At 38.6% G+C, this 20,742-nt stretch overlaps 1 long non-coding RNA gene across 2 annotated transcripts in view; it reads left to right on the forward strand.

The window, feature by feature from the left end:
* LOC135092125 (uncharacterized) overlaps window positions 1-20,742 on the forward strand; it is a 28,912-nt gene that overhangs the window by 185 nt on the left and 7,985 nt on the right. The window contains exon 2 of one of the 2 annotated variants that reach the window (XR_010262761.1): window positions 398-448. The exons of the other annotated variant lie outside the window; for it this stretch is intronic. This is a non-coding gene — a long non-coding RNA (uncharacterized LOC135092125). The remainder of the gene's footprint in view (window positions 1-397; window positions 449-20,742) is intronic. 2 annotated transcript variants of the gene reach the window in all.

A 20,742-nucleotide genomic window follows, 5' to 3' on the forward strand; every position in this document is an offset into this window, starting at 1 on the left:
AATTTTAATTCAAATTTCAGTGCTTGCAAGAATGGCAAGTTCATCTTGCCAGTTTTGGTTCACTATTCTGATTAAATATTTATTAGAATTACAGTCCTCACACAAGTGGTGAGTTCATTATACCAGTTTTGGTTTGTTATTCCAATTAAATATTTATTAAAATTTCAGTGCTGTATTACAGTTGTATGTTATAACGACTGTGTTGTTGCATACCCTACTGTATATGAATGATGATAGCTAAAGATTCAGGATTACCTTATTCTATAATTCTGCTTACCAGAACTGATACTTAAACTATCAGTCCACTTTCACATAATATACCTCAATTTTTCAAAAAAATTCTGTTTGTAATTTGAATTCACTCCTTGTAACTTCCTACTCCCAATTTTCCATCAAGAATGAAGAGAAAGTGAAGAGAATAAAGCAAAACAACTCAAGGAAAGAAAAGGTAAGCTAAACCATAAAACGGAATAAAAAGAAGTCAAATTAAGGAGTGACAAATCATAAAGCAGTTACTTGAACAGATGATGTGGGAGAGAGTAAGACTGAGGACAAAGGAATTTACTAGTTATTTTATAAGGAAGTGAAAAGTGTAGTAAGAGCAATAATCAGAGATAAAGACATACAGGTGTGTTTAAGGTCAAAGATTAAATTTGAGTCAGGTGATGGGTACACTGGAACTACTTCAAGAATATTATGACATTTTTTTTTTTTTAGCAGTTTATAGTGAGGGATATGAATACTTTCCACAGAAAGGGAAAAAAAAACTTGCAGTAAAGAAGATAGATGAACAAAACTGCCATGAATGAGAACAATAAAGCTTGGCAGATCTAAATGTGCATGGATGGTTGTCATTTATGTGAGCTGAGGGTTAAAGAACAGTGAAGGAGGACATCAAGAAGTACAGTATATTAAAGACAATTATAAAAGATAACTGGAGAGAGAGATGATAGTTATGAGACCAGATGCAAATGTTAGTGTTCTCTACCATATCATAGGTCATCATCTCTTTCTGTATTGTTTACCTGAGGGAATTTAATACACCCAAAGGAATTTTATAGCTTTATCAGGCAGAAGGAAGTAATTACCTTAAGTATTGGATCAATAATTGTCAAAAATGGAGATTTCACCAAGGATGAGAAGCAAATTAGTATCATTCTAAAGACTTTCTTTGCTTCATTATTTTTTAAATTTTTTTTATTTTTTTATTTTTTTTATGTAAGAAGGACACTGGCCAAGGGCAACAAAAATCAATAAAAAAAATGCCCACTGAAATGCCAGTCCCGTAAAAGGGTCAAGGCAGTGGTCAAAAATTGATGGATAAGTGTCTTGAAACCTCCCTCTTGAAGGAATTCAAGTCATAGGAAGGTGGAAATACAGAAGCAGGCAGGGAGTTCCAGAGTTTACCAGAGAAAGGGATGAATGATTGAGAATACTGGTTAACTCTTGCGTTAGAGAGGTGGACAGAATAGGGATGAGAGAAAGAAGAAAGTCTTGTGCAGCGAGGCCACGGAAGGAGGGGAGGCATGCAGTTAGCAAGATCAGAAGAGCAGTTAGCATGAAAATAGCAGTAGAAGACAGCTAGATATGCAACATTGCGGCGGTGAGAGAGAGGCTGAAGACAGTCAGTTAGAGGAGAGGAGTTGATGAGACGAAAAGCTTTTGATTCCACCCTGTCTAGAAGAGCAGTATGAGTGGAACCCTCCCAGACATGTGAAGCATACTCCATACATGGACGGATAAGGCCCTTGTTCAGAGTTAGCAGCTGGGGGTGTAGCCGCACCGGCTGGGCATCAATTGGCTCTCAGGTGATCTGTTTTACTGATCACACCCATCATCGTAGGGTCGAGGAAAGGCAGTTCTCCCTGACATGTTTATTGATGAGGTAGGCATGACCGTAAGAACTGCGAACAAGTTCTCGGTCTCAATTTCTTACAAAATAACATTATACATTGATATTAAACACTTTCAACATATTACAATATTCATTAACAATACATGCAATTAACTTGGCACTATGACAATCAGTTTTAACTAAAAAATTAAAGTATTTACCTCGGTCACCATCCTGCCCGTCTTTGTCTGAGCGTGACTTGGCCGTGAGTGATGCCCGCAGGCGACTAGCAGGTTAACCCCACACTACCAACAAGTGAGCATCGGCTTCGGTGCTTAATATAGCATTAAATACTGATACTTACACATATTACACGTTTTCATGCAAATAGAAAACTATTGAACATTTCACTTATAAATGCCGAGGAATAATGACGCGAGGTACATACGCTTTACATACACAGTAACATGGCTCCCCTAAATTGTGTAACAATTTACTTTAAATTAAAATTAGTATGTACCTTAAAACTAGGATTAGCACATAATATGTTTTGTTACACTGGCTCCTTGGCGGGGATGCTCCGGTCTATTATTATGCATTACCTTCTAACAGCAATACTAGACTATGTATTGGCCTCTCTATGATGGTCCTGTTTGCCTTTATGTGGCTTCCCTGGTTGTTGAGATTACAGTCTGAAACCAGGACCTTAACCTTTCTTACTAGGCCATCATGATCAGGAGATACTTCTGTTACTCTTCCCAGTTTCCACTGGTTCCTTGCTAAATTCTGATCTTTGATGATAACTATGTCATTTACACTGAGATTCCTCTTTGGTGTTGTCCACTTATTTCTAAGTTGTAGGAATTGCACATACTCCTTTTTCCACATTATTATATTCAAGTTCTCCCTTCAAGAGTTTATGGATTCTGACACCACTGCTGCTGCTAGTTCTAGTCTGGGAATTGTCATGGTTTTTAGAGGTGTGACACGTGACTTTGCCATTACTAATGCACAATGAATTCGGCCAGTCTTGCTAATTAATCTAATATATGAGCACTGGCCATATCCCTCTTGACAGGCATCTGAAAAGTGATGGAGTTCAACCTTTTCTACTTCCCCAAAGTCATCAGGTTTGTAGCATCTAGGTACCTTTAACTGATCTAGTTTGTGCAGCTCATCCTTCCATTTTAACCATTTAGGTTTGACATAATCTGGCACCTCATCATCCCATTTAACTGCATTCTTACATAATTCTTGTAAAATTTGCTTTCCAGTCAGTATGAGAGGTGACACTAGACCTAATGGATCATATATAGAGCTCACTGTTGACAGAATGCCTCTCCTGGTGAGTGGCTTGTCTTTCAGCTTTATTCTAAATTGAAATGTGTCAGATTCTATGCACCACTCAACTCCCAAAGTTCTTTCTATAGGCAGTGTGTCTTCATTCTTACTAAAATCCAAACTTTTAATTCCACCTGCTCTCTCATGAGGAGAAATTGCAGCTAATACAGCTTTGTTGTTTGACAAGAACTTATGAAGGTTAAAACCTCCCTTGTAACATAATTCTTTGCTCTGCTGAATAAGAGTGACAGCTTCATCCATTGTAGCTACTGACTTCAAACCATCATCAACATAAAAGTTGTTTCTTACAAACTTGGCTGCATCAGATCCACACCTGTAGTCATCTGCAGCTTTCTTAAGAGCAAAGTTGGCTACACTTGGAGGTGAAGTAGCTCCAAACAGGTGAGCTGTCATCCTGTATTCAGCTATCTTATTATTAAGGTCACCATTTTCCCACCAAAGGAATCTTAACATGTCTCTGTGTTCTGGGTTGACCTTCACTTGATGGTACATTGCTTCTATATCACACACAAGTGCAATCCTTTCTTGCCTAAACCTACACAACACTCCAATAAGTTTGTTGGTAAGGTCTGGGCCTTGTAACAGGTGACTGTTTAGTGATTGGTTCCTGTAGTTTGCACTACAGGCAAAGACAACTCTCAACTTCTTTGGCTTTCTCGGATGATAGACTCCATGATGTGGAATGTACCAGACCTTACCATCATTCCTAACTAAATCCTTTGTCGGTACAACCTCTGCATAACCTTTTGTAATCATATCATCCATGAACACTTTATAATCACCTTTGTGTTGATTATCCTTCTCAAGTTTAGCTCTTAACTTCTTGAGTCTCTGCTCTGCTAATAGTTTGTTGTTTGGAAGCTTGACGTTATCATCTTTAAGAGGAAGGGGCAACTCATAATGGCCATCCTTCTTTCATCTTACTCATAAACCTTTTATCTTCATATGATAATGGAGTGTCAGCTGACTTTCTATCACTGAAGTCAAGTTCAAACATATCTCTCACTTGAGAAGGTTTAATCATCTCTTTGGTTTTAGTAGGAACCACTAAGAAATTAACCCTCTTTTCTTCATTGATTTCTACTTCTTGTGTCACTGTTCTGTAGACTACCACTGTATCCTCCAATGGACTTGAATGGGGTGAGATTTTACCAATGATCCCCCAACCTAGCTCTGTCCTACGAGCATAGGGATGCTTCTTACTATCACCTGCTATTTGCTCTTCTGCCATAATGGCTTCTGCACAATCAAGACCAATGAGGAGTCCTATATCAACATTTGGGTCATATTTCATTAGTTTGTCAGAGATTGCCTTTAAGTGGGGCCAGTCACAAGCAGTCTCGGGCCTTGGTATCTGACTCAGTCCAGCTGAAATGTTTTCTGTTGAATATGCTGAAGGGATTGATATTTCCACTTCTTCATTATAACCTCTTGCTTTAAGTCCATGAATTTTGATAGAATCAGTGATTTGTTTTCCACTTATTGTGTGGATAATGAGTGACACTGATGGTCCACTAACTCCCAATTTATTCAGAGTGCTTTCCTTGATGAATGAAGCATCAGACTGCTCATCCAGCAGGGCATACACTAAAACATTATTCTCTTCATTACTAACATGATGTAACCATACAGGAACTATCATGGTGTGCATGTCATGTGTCACTGATTCTGTAACTTTGACCTTATTTGCTACTACTGTGGGTTTATCATCTTTAGGCTGAGTTGCTTGTGCTGGCACCCTTTGGCTCTCAGTTCTTGTCATGTCATCATTGTGAAGAGCTGTGGGATGGTATCTCTGACATACTTTACAAACTTTCCTTCTTCTACAATCCTTTCCTTTGTGACCCATTTTTAGACACCCTGTACATAACCGTTTTTCTTTAGCAAATTTGTACCTAGTATTACCATCAAGTTTGGCAAATTCCTTGCAATCATCTAAATCATGATCCTTTGTACAGTAGTGACAGAATCGTCCTTTCCTTTCCTGGTCCTTGGGATACTGTTTGTTGGCTTGTACATTTACTTTACTTTGGAATGACCACATTGGTTTTTCCTCAATTGCTTTAGCCATGAAAGTTCTACTCCCTCTATTCTTTGTCATGATGTTGGATTCCCTTGGTTTCCAATTGGTTGCCCTTGTGTGAGTTTTGATCCAATCATTTACTTCCCTACTTACTGAATTCCAGGAAAGAAATGGATTGCTTGCTCCCTTTGCTTCTTTCTGGACAAATTCACATAACATTTCAAAGGGTGGGTGGTGCTCTTCATTGCTACTAGAAGTGTTATTACTGTTAGTATCAAGATATATCATCGCTTGCTTTCTCCAGTCATGAACAACATGTTCCGGGAGTTTTGCTAGCACCTTTCTCTGCTCTCTAGGGTCATTCAGAAATGACAAATAAGAAGTGTGTTTCATTGCAGCTAAACAGCACTTCCAAAAATCTGAGAATGCTGTTAATGCTGGACCATTATGCGGAGAGATTGGTAGCCAATTCATTAACTTATTTGTGTAAGCATCAGCTATGATGCTTTTGTTTCCAAATCTATCACTAAGAATTTTCTTTGCTTGCACATAGTCAGCATCAGAGTTAAAGTGCATTAACATTTTAATGGCATCCTTTGCCTCACCAGTTGTATACCTATCTAAGTAGGCAAGTCTCTCTTTACCAATAGAAGTTTTAGACTATACATAAGTTTCAAAGTTTTTCAATCAACTTGGAAATTCCATGGGTTCTCCATCAAAAGTGTTAGGCTCTATTGGAGGGAGGCTCCACTTGGGATCAGGTATGTTGATTGCAAAGGTTCCCCCAGGATGGGAAAAGGATTGATGATTCTGTCTCACATTATTCACATTATTAGGCATGTTGACATTATGAGTGTGTCTACGAGAGCTTGGTACAAGACTTTGAGCTGTAGGGTTGAGATTTATTACCTGAGGTTCACTAAATATTTGTCCATGTACTTCATTTGTCATCAATTCATTATCTCTATTGCAAGAAGAAGGTTCCTGTGGGTCATGGAATGTAACATATTTGTGAGGCATGGCATTGTCACTTTGTTGATTTGCAATTGCTTGTGCTTTCATTTCATTTTGTGACTCTATGTATTGTTGAAGATAACTTTGCTTCTCTACACTTTCATCATTACCTGGAAGCATTTTTACTTCTTCTTCAACTAAGCTAAGAGCATTAAGTTCTGCACTAGCAACTGCTAAATCTCTCTCTTTCTTTTTCTTTGAGAACATTGCTTCTGCCTCTGCTAAACTATCATGATATTCCATTTCCTTTCTAAGTCTGGCTACCTTTGCTGCTACTTCTTGCTTTCTTTGTGCTGCTGATGAACGTGATGAAGTAGATAAGACTCTAGAATGCCTAGACCGTTTGCTAGAACAAATTGATCCTCTGTCATTCTTTAACTCCTTTCTTTTACATTCTATACTTCCTAATATTTCATGGTGAACTCGTTGATTGTGTTCCAGCTCTTCATTTAGCTCCTCTGACTTTTCTGGCTCTAGTTCCACCAGTTTTTTGTATTCCACATAATACTGATGAAATGCCTCTATTACTTCACTTGACATGGGCTCTAATTCAAAGGGGCTAATTACAATTTTTAATCCTTTCTTAATTTTGCTGGTAACACTGCTCCATTTACGCTTACAGGACTCTGCTCTTCCTTTGGTTACACTGACTTGATATTCTCTTCCTTTGTCGGTCAGCACTCGCTCCCTGACACTAACTTCTTCAATACAAGTTTGATCCCTGTCCACTTGCTCACCCTCACCTTCCCTAAGGCCATCTACGGCATTAATTTCCCCAGTATCAGACATATCTAACAACTTAATTGTGTCAATACTGAGACACTGAAAGAGCAATTAAAATTACCACTCTTAATACTAGCTAATTGTGGGTAATTTTCACTTAGGCTACTCAATTCAGTGCACATACATACTGTTATACTTTCTTGCCTGTGACCATGGGTTCTACAAAATGGTGGCGAGGCACAGTGGGTAGAAGGGAGTGGTTGTCGTCAAGGGTAGAGCTGACCCCGGGGCCTCAGAGGTCAACCTATAGGCTTACGTCAGCGTCCCCTCGTCCTGTGATTCACTCTTGCTACGGTTTCACATGGAGCCAATTTCTTGCTTGTAGACAGAGTTCTTACTGTAGCTGCACCGGCTGGGCATCAATTGGCTCTCAGGTGATCTGTTTTACTGATCACACCCATCATCGTAGGGTCGAGGAAAGGCAGTTCTCCCTGACACGTTTATTGATGAGGTAGGCATGACCGTAAGAACTGCGAACAAGTTCTCGGTCTCAATTTCTTACAAAATAACATTATACATTGATATTAAACACTTTCAACATATTACAATATTCATTAACAATACATGCAATTAACTTGGCAATATGACAATCAGTTTTAACTAAAAAATTAAAGTATTTACCTCGGTCACCATCCTGCCCGTCTTTGTCTGAGCGCGACTTGGCCGTGAGTGATGCCCGCAGGCGACTAGCAGGTTAACCCCACACTACCAACAAGTGAGCATCGGCTTCGGTGCTTAATATAGCATTAAATACTGATACTTACACATATTACACGTTTTCATGCAAATAGAAAACTATTGAACATTTCACTTATAAATGCCGAGGAATAATGACGTGAGGTACATACGCTTTACATACAGTAATGGGGGGTGAGAAAAACTGGCGGAGACGTCTCAGAACACCTAACTTCATAGAAGCTGTTTTAGCTAGAGATGAGATGTGAAGTTTCCAGTTCAGATTATAAGTAAAGGACAGACTGAGAATGTTCAGTGTAGAAGAGGGGGACAGTTGAGTGTCATTGAAGAAGAGGGGATAGTTGTCTGGAAGGTTGTGTCGAGTTGATAGATGGAGGAATTGAGTTTTTGAGGCATTGAACAATACCAAGTTTGCTCTGCCCCAATCAGAAATTTTAGAAAGATCAGAAGTCAGGCGTTCTGTGGCTTCCCTGTGTGATATGTTTACCTCCTGAAGGGTTGGACGTCTATGAAAAGACGTGGAAAAGTGCAGGGTGGTATCATCAGCGTAGGAGTGGATAGGACAAGAAGTTTGGTTTAGAAGATCATTAATAAATAATAAGAAGAGAGTTGGTGACAGGACAGAACCCTGAGGAACACCACTGTTAATAGATTTAGGAGAAGAACAGTGACCATCTACCACAGCAGCAATAGAACGGTCAGAAAGGAAACTTGAGATGAAGTTACAGAGAGAAGGATAGAAACCGTAGGAGGGTAGTTTGGAAATCAAAGCTTTGTGCCAGACTCTATCAAAAGCTTTTGATATGTCCAAGGCAACAGCAAAAGTTTCACCAAAATCTCTAAAAGAGGATGACCAAGACTCAGTAAGGAAAGCCAGAAAATCACCAGTAGAGCGGCCTTGACGGAACCCATACTGGTGATCGGATAGAAGGTTGTGAAGTGATAGATGTTTAAGAATCTTCCTGTTGAGGATAGACTCAAAAACTTTAGATAGGCAGGAAATTAAAGCAATAGGACAGTAGTTTGAGGGATTAGAACGGTCACCCTTTTTAGGAACAGGTTGAATGTAGGCAAACTTCCAGCAAGAAGGAAAGGTAGATGTTGACAGACAGAGCTGAAAGAGTTTGACTAGGCAAGGTGCAAGCACGGAGGCACAGTTTCGGAGAACAATAGGAGGGACCCCATCAGGTCCATAAGCCTTCCGAGGGTTTAGGCCAGCGAGGGCATGGAAAACATCATTGCGAAGAATTTTAATACGTGGCATGAAGTAGTCAGAGGGTGGAGGAGAGGGAGGAACAAGCCCAGAATCGTCCAAGGTAGAGTTTTTAGCAAAGGTTTGAGCAAAGAGTTCAGCTTTAGAAATAGATGTGATAGCAGTGGTGCCATTTGGTTGAAGTAGAGGAGGGAAAGAAGAAGAAGCAAAGTTATTGGAGATATTTTTGGCTAGATGCCAGAAATCACGAGGGGAGTTTGAAAGGTTTTGACATTTTCTGTTAATGAAGGAGTTTTTGGCTAGTTGGAGAACAGACTTGGCATGGTTCCAGGCAGAAATATAAAGTGCATGAGATTCTGGTGATGGAAGGCTTAAGTACCTTTTGTGGGCCACCTCTCTATCATGTATAGCACGAGAACAAGCTGTGTTAAACCAAGGTTTAGAAGGTTTAGGACGAGAAAGAGTGAGGAATGTACGCCTCCATGCCAGACACTATCACCTCTGTTATGCGCTCAGCACACAAAGACGGGTCTCTGACACGGAAGCAGTAGTCATTCCAAGGAAAATCAGCAAAATACCTCCTCAGGTCCCCCCAACTGGCAGAGGCAAAACACCAGAGGCACCTTCACTTAGGGGGATCCTGAGGAGGGATTGGAGTGATAGGACAAGATAAAGATATGAGATTGTGATCGGAGGAGCCCAACGGAAAAGAAAGGGTGACAGCATAAGCAGAAGGATTAGAGGTCAGGAAAAGGTCAAGAATGTTGGGCGTATCTCCAAGACGGTCAGGAATGCGAGTAGGGTGTTGCACCAATTGCTCTAGGTCATGGAGGATAGCAAAGTTGTAGGCTAGTTCACCAGGATGGTCAGTGAAGGGAGAGGAAAGCCAAAGCTGGTGGTGAACATTGAAATCTCCAAGAATGGAGATCTCTGCAAAAGGGAAGAGGGTCAGAATGTGCTCCACTTTGGAAGTTAAGTAGTCAAAGAATTTCTTATAGTCAGAGGAGTTAGGAGAGAGGTATACAGCACAGATAAATTTAGTATGAGAGTGACTCTGTAGTCGTAGCCAGATGGTGGAAAACTCGGAAGATTCAAGAGCGTGGGCACGAGAGCAGGTTAAGTCATTGCGCACATAAACGCAGCATCCAGCTTTGGATCGAAAATGAGGATAGAGAAAGTAGGAGGAAACAGAAAAGGGGCTACTGTCAGTTGCCTCAGACACCTGAGTTTCAGTGAGGAAAAGAAGATGAGGTTTAGAAGAGGAGAGGTGGTGTTCTACAGATTGAAAATTAGATCTTAGACCGTGAATGTTGCAGAAGTTAATGAAGAAAAAGTTGAGGGAGGTGTCAAGACACTTAGGGTCGTCGACAGAAAGGCAGTCCGACCTGGGGACATTTATGGTCCCCTCCCCAGATGGGGGCTCCGAGGCTGGTGTAGGAGTCGCCATGATGATTTTAAAATTTTTGAGTGAAGGGTGTGGGTGTTACTAGATGCTTGTAGTTTTGTGTGGAGGAAGAGAGTTGTCCTTAGAGGGCAGGCTGTGACTGCCCCCTTGTGCTGTGAGACACAAAGGGAAATGTTCAGTGAGGTCACAGCTGGGTTTAATGATAAGTTCACAGCACCCCCTGAACAGTGCTTTAGACCTCACTGGGAGTAATTATCGTTTCGGCAGGTGTCTACTGCCTCCTCCAGCAGAAGACCTCAGTGACATCCCTGTGGTGCAAGCAGTCCAAATTAATAACAATGATGCCCTAAGTAGTATCAGCATAACAAAAAGAGACGTGTCAAAATGTACTGATAAAGTAAGCAAGTCACCTGGGCCTGACGTGATCTCAGCCTGTGTCTTAAAAGAAGCTAAATGCAAATTAGTTGAACCATTGACTTTATCATTCAATAAATCTCTGCAGTCCAGTGCAATGTCTGATAAGTGGAAGGCTGCTAGCATAACTTTAATTTTCAAGAAAGGCAGTTAATCTTTACCTTGCAATTATCAGCCAAGTGGCTTAACCTCATTTGTATGCAAAATGCTAGAAACACTTAATAAAAGATAAACTCATTAATCACTCAGAGGAAAACAACTTCCTTAAAAATACTCAACACAGCTTCCATAAAAAAACACTCTTGTTTGACAAACCTCTTAGACTTCTTCTATGATATTCTGAGCCAGTATGACTTGTGTATATATATATATATATATATATATATATATATATATATATATATATATATATATATATATATATATATATATATATATATATATATCAACTTTCAAAAGTCCTTCAACAATATCCCTACAAATGTTAACTTATCAAACTAAAATTGCATGGTATCCAAGTTGACGTGTTGAGATGGGTAGAAAACTTGCTAAACAACCATAAACAAAGAGTAATAATGAATGGAAAAGCATCAAAGTGGGCTAACATAACCAGCAGGGTGCCACAGTGGTCAGTTTTAGGACCTGTTCTATTCCTTGTTTACGTAGAGGACATAGAAGAGAGTGTTACTGGTATAATTATTACCGCTGGAAGGCAGTGAAAGTTATTTTAGACCCACATGATGACACGATTCATTTATCGTATCCAGTCAAAACCTGAAGACATATATTGATGGTCGTAAACAATTCTCTATATGAATAAGTTGTGTTATATGAATAAGTTGTGTAACATGGTTATGATTCTATTACAGACTAATGTATTCTTACACAGATAGTTATTAACTTAAACAGATATTTGTTAATATTACAGACTAAAGTAATCTTACACAGATAGTTATTAACTTACACAGATAGTTGTTAAACTTACGTGTTTTGGGTCTTGGGGTGATCGTTAAACAGTACACACGCCTTTCTTGACAGTTGTTCTAGGTAGATTTATCTACCTTTGTTCCCTGCAGTAACACACATCCTGCTTGCATGGGTGTCCTCAGTAATGTGTCCCTATCATCCTTGGTTACTGCCTGGGTCCTTACACTGCCCATCATTATCCACTAAAGACAGTGATAAGGTCAGCCTCCTATTGGCCTCAAATCATAACAAGTATCCTTCATTTCCATACATCAACACTACATCAACACTGGCCATATGAGAAATTCACTGACTACGCCTTGTCTTGGTTCTTGCCCTGAGCTCGAGGTCCTTCCCTTTCTTATCAAGAATCTCACTTGCTCAACATCAACTTGCACCCCCTTAGCAGTAACAATAATAGTGAAGTTTGCTGATGACACCAAAATAGTAAATACCATAGTCTCTAATGAACAAGTAAAAGAAATGCAGAACAGTCTAGACAAGTTTGTCAGAGTGGGGGCAAACCTGGCAAATAAGTTTTAATGCAGATAAGTATAAAGTGCTTCATATAGGGTATCAAAATGAGAAAGCAAAGTAAGTGATGAATGGTAACCAACTTATAAGAGTAGACGGCAAAACTGATTTAGGAGTAACAATATTGAACAGCTTAAAACCTAGCCAACAATGTTCAGGAGTCGTAAAGAAGGCAAGCAAAATAATTGGCTTAATCAGCAGATCATTTGAATATAAATCTAAAGATACAATCCTCACTCTGTATAATTCCTTGGTCCATCCCCCTTTAAAATATAGCGTTTAAGCATGATGCCCCTATTACAAGATAAATAAATTAGAATGAGTTCAGCATAGAGTAACAAAAATTATACCAAGCCTAAGAAACAAATCATACAATTTAATCTATTCCCATTAACTCAAAGAAGACTAAGAGGTGACTTAATACAATGGTTTAAAATTATCAAAGGCATTGATAACAAGAACTGCAGTAAGTATTTCATGACAGACTCTTAAAATTACATGTGAGGAAACAGGAGCAAAATTGTTGGGAAATCATTCAACTTTCATGAATCAAAAATTTCTTTTTCCATTGTACAGTAAATCTATGGTATGGGCTTCCTCGAGATGTGATAAGACTGCAACACCATAGAGACTTTTAAATGTCTTCTTGATAAATATTTTGCCTAAAATCCACAGCAGACAGCAATTGTTAGTGGTTAACTTCCTTGGTTCAAGAAAATGGGGGCACCTCATTTTATCTGTTTTCATTCTTTCCTATAAAATTTCCATTCGGTTTTTACTTCTCCAATCCCATAAGGTATTTATTTCCAACCCATTTCCTATATGGCTTATGCTGGAGGGAGTGGAGGGTGGGGAGACACCTTTCTGCTTTGCTGTCCTTTTCCTCTACAATCACCTTAGTAGTCCTAGTTAGGTCATTTTGTGAGGACTGGAAGGTCTGTTGTGGCCTGTGTATCTATGTAACCCCATATTCCAACCAAGGTTGGTTGGGGGATCCATTTACCTTTAATTTCCCTTTCTACAAGTGATGATAGGGAGTGACAAGTGTAGAGTTGATTGCTGACTTTGGTCTTTTAAACTTGCTTTGGTCATAATCACAATCAGCACCACATGACAAAATTCTCAGTCAGTGTCAGCATCCACATACCATTCAACTACTCAGATCTGGTTGCATGGGAAAGTGGAGCACTGGTAATATCTGACCTAACAAATCAGGACTGACAGTGGCCTTGGGTACACTCACACACTGATGGATTTATTATAGATTTGACAGTTGAGTGATACGATATTTTTGTGTGCGCATTCCCGAGTTGATTTCTACGAATTAATATTGCATATCTTTCCATATCATCTTCCAATGGCTACTTGACCACCTATTACTGGTGATGAAATAGCATCTGTAGTTGCTTTGTGCTAAGGAATAAATATATTTAAGAAACAATTAGTATTACGGGAGGTAGAGAGAGAACTGTGTACTTGTGAATGAAGAGGTTCAAAGATGGTGGCCACACTGTTTATCCCCGAGCATAAAAGTTTTAAGGCCATAGTTAGGAAAGAGAGTTGATCAATGAACCTTGAACATTATGAAAAGAGAAATAGAATGTAATCCTCACCTAACAGCAAAGGAACTGAAAGAAAAGAACCTCTGTGTTCTTGGTGGTGAATAACTGAAATATTTATGACAAGATCTTGGTCACACCTTGAAACCTCTTGACTCACTGGAACACAGTGCTCTTTCTACCTCCAATAATACTAACTGTTTCTTAAATGTTTTTATGCCTTGGCACAAGAAAACCACAGACACTAATTCATCACAAGTAATGGGTGGTTTAATAGCCATTGGTGGGAGATATGGTCAACTTGGGAGAGCATGCATGAAAAAACATCTTAATTCATTAATACATCCCAAGGATTTTCTAAATTTTCAAGTCTCAAATAAGATGGTATCAATCAACTGTCAAATATATACTAAATCTGTTAATGTGTAAGTGTGCTGTCTGTCTAGAGCTGCTGGTCAGATATTACCTATCAGTGTTCTGCTCTCCCATGCAACCAGATCAAAGTGATGTGAATGGCACGTGGATGCTGACACTGGCTGAGAATTTTGTCATCTTTTTTTTTGGCACTGACTGTATCCCCATGTGTTTATCAACTATCTGTTCTCTTGTGAGGCAGTCAGTTACTGTCCTATGGAACCCAGTTAGCTACTTTTTTAAGGATGCATGGCATCTGCCAATTGACTTTTTGACCAAATGCAAATCTGGATATGCCAGATGATCAAGTGAATCTAAAAAGTGAAACGCATGTCAAAAGTAGATTTGGAGAACTTGAATGGGACTTTGGCAGTGCATGTGGCATGAAATGCAAGGAATCAGACTGCTATTGACTATATTAGTGTACTATTCTCTGAGAACTCCCATGAATGTCAAGTGGTGAAGGACAAAAGATGACTGACTGATATATTCAAGACATTTTAAAAGAAATTCTTGAGTTGCATCTATTGATTTGTATTAATGATGTGTAAAGTGTTTATTCATAGATCTTTCTACTATCTAGTGTAGTCAAATGAGAGTGAATATTTATATACAAATACACAAACAAACAGTCATAGTTTCAAAATATCTATGTAAATTCTCCACTGGGAAGGGCTAATGTTATATTAGATGATAATGTGGTTTTGGTGGACTGCATTATGCTGGTAGAACTGAGTAAAAAACAAAGATAAGAAAGAAGAAATGGGAACAGAAATGCAAATTGGGAGACTTTAAAAGTATGTTTGAATTAGAAAATATTTAACAGGAAATTTACAGGAAATGGCATAAGATTAATAAGACTAAAACAGAATCTGAGAGGAATGCTAGGATCAGTAAATGAAGGATTTGTTAAAATGAGGAGGAGAGAGAATGAATAAATTATGGTGGAATATGGATACTGGAGTGGCAACAGAGGAACAAAAGTGGTTTAACAAACATCACTGCTATTTAAAGAAAGAGGGATGAAACTGGTCAAGCTGAATACCAAAATGCATGGGCATCACAAAAATATATGAATATCTGACTGGCAGAAAAGAATAAATGAGATGAGAGCAATCTGTACTTAATTGGCAGTGCAGTCTTTTTTTTCCTCTGTTAACTATCTTGGTCAGATATCTCCTTAGTCCATTGAAAGCAGTAAAAATGTCTTTAGAAATGTTACCTAAACACATGCTTGTGTTGAAGGTTATCCTTGTGTGGCAGCTTGAGAGGAGAGTGTTGTGTTGCTTATCCTCCTTTGCTGGTGGAAAAGTTAATGGATACAAAAAGAGCCTCTTCCAATCCTTGGATGTTTTAGTTCATCAGAGGTTCTTAATTATGTTAAGTAATTGTATGAAAATAATTTCCGAAGTGGGAAAGAACAGGATGGCTTTGGGAGGGTGGATCTCATCATCCAAATGTTGGGGCAGTTTTAAAACTTCTGGGGCTAAAGAAAGACTCACTGTATAAATAGACTTGTAACTTATAAGAGTGATCATTCAACAACCATGGGGCAAGTACTGGCAGAGGAGGGAGTGGATGGACAGCTGATGGAGCAATGACACTGAAAGTAAGTTAGGCATGCCTGAGTAGGCGGAGAAGAGGAAGGAGTGTCCAGTAGAAGCTGGTCTATAATTGTGTGATTCCTCTATTTCTGTTTATTTACACTGTCAGAGGTTGCAGGCTCTTCTGTTGCACCATTTGAGATATTTCTGTGTAAGAGAGCCACTGGCCAAGGGAGAAAAAAAAAAAAAAAACAGCTGCCAAACCCAAAAGTGAAGTAAAAAAGAATGGTTAAAAAATTGGAGGATAAGTGTTTTGAAACCTCCTTCTTGAAAGAGTGCAAGTCATAGGAAGGAGGAAATACAGAAGCAGGCAGGGAATTCTAAAGTTTATAAAAAAAAAGGGATGAATGAACTCTTACATTAGGGAAGTGAACAGAACAGGGGTGAGAGAAAGTAGAGACTCAAGCAGCAAGGCCATGGGAGAAGAGAAGACAAACAGTTAGCAAAATCAAAAGAGCAGTTAGTATCAAAATAGCAATTAAAGACAGCAAGAGATGCAACACTACAGCAATGAGAGACAGTCAGTTAAAGGAGAGGATTTGGTAATATGAAATGCTTTTGATTCCACTCTGTCTAGAAAAGCAGCATGAGTGGAATCCCCCTATACACATAATGTGTACTCCATACATGGAAGGATAAGGCCCCTGTACAAAGTTAGCAACTGGTAGGGGGTAAGAAAAGCTGGTAGAGACAACTCAGAATGCCTAACTTCATTGAAACACTTTTAGCTAGAGATGAGATGTTAAGTTTCCAGTTTGGACTATAAGTAAAGACAGACTGAAGATGTTCAGTATTGAAGAGGGAAAGTTAAGCATCAATAAAGAAGAGAGGATAGTTATCTGGAAGGTTGTCAAGTTGATGGATGGAAGAACTGAGTTTTGAGGAATTTAACAATACTAATGTAATACTAGAAAGCACTACATGATAGTGAAACAAACATCCAAACCTATAGATTATGGAAGTAATGAAAGCACTGAAGACATTTGCTGTTAGTTAAAAGTGAGGAATCAAGTATAGAGCATCCTAAGGTGACCCAGCAACTTGAGAATGAAAAAGTAAATTCCCACTGTGTTTACATGCATGGTAGATACACTGAAATGGGAAGACAGTGCAGGAGTGCAAAAGATAGATTGAATAATTAATAAATTAATGTAAATCCAAGGATGCAAAGCAATATGGTATTAAGTCACATTAGTGGAGCAGTAGGATAATGGACTGACCAAAAAATTTCTTGTGTGGCAGTACATCTAAGGCTGTATGGCACCGGATTATAAAACTGAGTAAAAATACAAATAATTTAAAAAATCAAAGGTAAAAGTAAACAAAATATGGAATAGTTCAAATTTAAAAAAGATAAAAATAAAAACTAAACTACAAATTAAGCAGATGGAAATTTGAATAATCTAACTGCAAGTGAAGGAGATAAAGATATTGAGAAAAAAGAAAAAAAAGATAGGGTTCTGAGTTTACAGCAGACAGAATGTCAGTACTCTGACATAGTCTGTCAATGAAAAGTTATTATATTCTTTGAAAACATTATGAAGGGAAGAGTAGAGATGTTAGAAACAAGAAAGTGAAAGTGCAGAAGTGCATTTTCTGGACAGAAGTAGGATAGTCACTCTAGGGCCAAGGTGGTGCTGAGAGAGGGAAGGGAGCTGAGGGCACATTGAAAATCTGAATATAGGATGAAGAAGTCTGCAAGAAAGAATAGCATATAACAAAGAGCAAAGGCAATAACATATACGTAGTTCTGTGGTAAGGATTACAAGTTCTTGCTAATCCTAATTGACTGCTACCACATTAGTGACTCAAGGTGCCTTAATATCTCTCCAGCTTTTTTCTGCATTACTTCAGCTACACTTATTGCCTAAGATCTAATTTTCAGTTTGTGGAACACCACCTCTCTAGAGTTCCTCTAAACTTCATTTTCTTATCCTCACTTAGCCTCAAGTGTCTGGGGTTACTGACAGGCCTTTCTCTGTTCCCTCTTGCTCTCTATATCCCCATTTTTGTGCCAAAGGTGGATGTAGCATCTGAGTACACAACACCATATTACCTTCTCTTGTACTCATGCCCTTGAATATTCTCAGTCATCTGGCTCCAGCTTCAAAGTCATTCACCAAATATATCTGTGCTGTGCATCTCTCAACTTCTCCAACCATACTGAATTTTTTTTTTATCTATTTCCAAAGAGGAGCAAATTCAGTCCCATTTTATGCTGAAATCTCCATCATTAGGGATTTCAGTGTTCATAACTAGCTTGAGCTTTCATCTTCCTTCATTGACTATCCTGGCAAACAAGCCTTCAATTTTGCTAAACTTCATGACCTGGGGCAATTCGTGCAGCACCATACTCATATACCTGACTGTCATGGAGTTATGACCAACATTCTTGACCTTTTCTTAACCTCTAACAAGGGTGATCACTCTACTCCCTCAAACTACTGTCCTACTGCTTTGATATCCTGCCTGTCTCAAATTAAATCTGTCCTTAAGATTTCTAGATACCTGTCATTTACAACTCTGACTACCAGTATGGCTTCTATAAATGGAAATTTACAGGCAGTCATCTAGAATGAAAACTTGTGCTTTCTTGGCAAGAACCATTAGGAGATCTCAACACTTAAGAAGTGTGCATGAAATTTAGAAAGGTGTACGAGTGATGTTTGATTGCTTATTTACAAGAGCAATGTGGGAGAGGGATAAGGCAGCAGGCTGTGGAAATAAAGGTAGAGGTTGATAAGTCAGTAGTAATTGGTGTGCTAGGATCTAATAATGAAGAAAAAATAGTAACTGGTATAATTCAGACAACAGAAGCAGCAAGGGAAAAGGAGAATGAAATGTGAGCAATAGCAGTGGAAGGAGAAGAGTTAGGAGTGGAGGAAAGAGGACATGAGGCAGCAGAGGTGGCTGGTTAGATTTTACATTACATGCATCACTGGCCAGTGCATGCTGGCAGTCCTAACACCAGCATAAAGTGAAATCTTAGAAATAATTGTGTATCAATTATTTGGTGTGTTATCTACAACCTGAACAAACACCATGTCAAAGTTTTTTTTTTTTTTCTATAGGATACAGTAATTCAGAATCCCTTTATGTGCTGTTGAATATAGTGATAGTAAGTTATAAAGATTTATGAGAAAGTATTTAGTTATATATATATATATATATATATATATATATATATATATATATATATATATATATATATATATATATATATATATATATATATATATATATATATATATATATATATATATATATAACAAGATTGTCTCCACCAAAAAGGAAAGTAGCCATGACAAGACACACAACTTTCACATTCACACCACTCTCTCAGCCCCTTTGCCCCCAATGAAGAAAAGAAAATACTCCTGTCCTCACTTTACAGGAATCAGCCACACTGCTTGGACAGTTTGGTCAGGAACAAGGCTCCTCCATAGCAAGTACCTACCACGCTGATTGTCCCACACCTGTGTGAGACCATCGATTTGTGGTGCCTCCCTTGGAGGTTACAGGACAACAACATTCCTCATGCATTCACAACTGTTCTCCATTTACTTGTTACACACAATCATTTTATTATGCCCCAGTGTCAGTCCTCTTCCCTCTAAAGCCTGCTTTACACTATCTATCCATTCCTTATGTGCCTTGCCTCTTAAGTTCACACACCTCACACTTGATCTTACTTATTATATTTTTCACTAGCCTATCATTCTCTATTCTCTGAACATGTTCATACCAAGTTGGCACACATCACTCTGTCCATCTTGCCAAGTCTCTCATTTACTCATTTCTGACTCTGTCCATCCAAGTGACTTCACACTTATTCCTTAGACACCTCATCTCCATTACATTCTTGTCTGCCACTCCCATACTCCAAATCTCAGCACCATATAGTGCAGTATGCACTACTATCCCTTCATACAATATGCCAAGTGCTCAAACAGTCTATTTTCATAGAAGACCTTCTAACACTTCTTGCTTCCTTCACTTTTGCTTAAACCTCTGTCTCTACTCCTCCATCCACTGCTACTGCAGATCTGAGATACAAGGGACCATTGGTTTTTTAACTTAATTAGTTCCTGAATGCCATTTGAAATCCAAAATATTTGAAAACTGAAACTATTTTCCCCATAGGAATCAAAGCAAAATAGATTAATCTGTTCTCAGACATCCATCTGCCTTGTCTTAACAGTAATGACTGATGCCCCCACTGCTAAGATGGATGCTCCACAACATCTCAGCTGCAGCTAAGAAATTTTTTTATCCAGAAAGGTTGTACTGAATCAACTTAGTGATGCAGAACTCATCAAAAGATATTCTTTAGACCATGCAGGTCAGGTCTTTGTCAGCAATCAAGTGCGGGAAACCTTACAGAGTCACAGAGAGGAGCAACTCACTCACCGTCAAGATGAAGGTGATCATAACACTTTTATATATCTTGCTGCTGGGAAAATCCAGTTGTGCAGTAGTGATGGTGGTGTGGGTCATAAAGAGAGGTACAGGAAGCTTGGGATTACCCCTTAACACCAAACCTTGTTTTGTTTACATCAAGGTTCTTCAATGGGATAACATTTAACTTATTCAAAGATTGAATTACTGTCTTAACTTGTGTCTCTCCTCCAAATACAAAAAAATGATGGAAATATTTCTAGAAACTATAAATTAATAATAAATGGTAGTTTTTACCACATCTTGTAGTATTTGAAATCAAGTAACTTTGTTCGAAAATTGAATTATGATATGGTAACCACAGCAATTATGAATTAAAATTTTTGTCCGAAAACGAGTTATTTAGAAAGGGAGATGCTTGGTAACCGAGGTTCCACTATTTGAAACAGTTTGCCTCCTTCAGCTCCTTACCATTCTGCCTTATACTCACCCTGCCACTTACCTCCCTGGTACATCTCATTAC

The sequence above is a fragment of the Scylla paramamosain genome, chromosome 39 (genome assembly GCF_035594125.1).
Source record: "Scylla paramamosain isolate STU-SP2022 chromosome 39, ASM3559412v1, whole genome shotgun sequence".
Taxonomy (NCBI): Eukaryota; Metazoa; Arthropoda; class Malacostraca; order Decapoda; family Portunidae; genus Scylla; species Scylla paramamosain.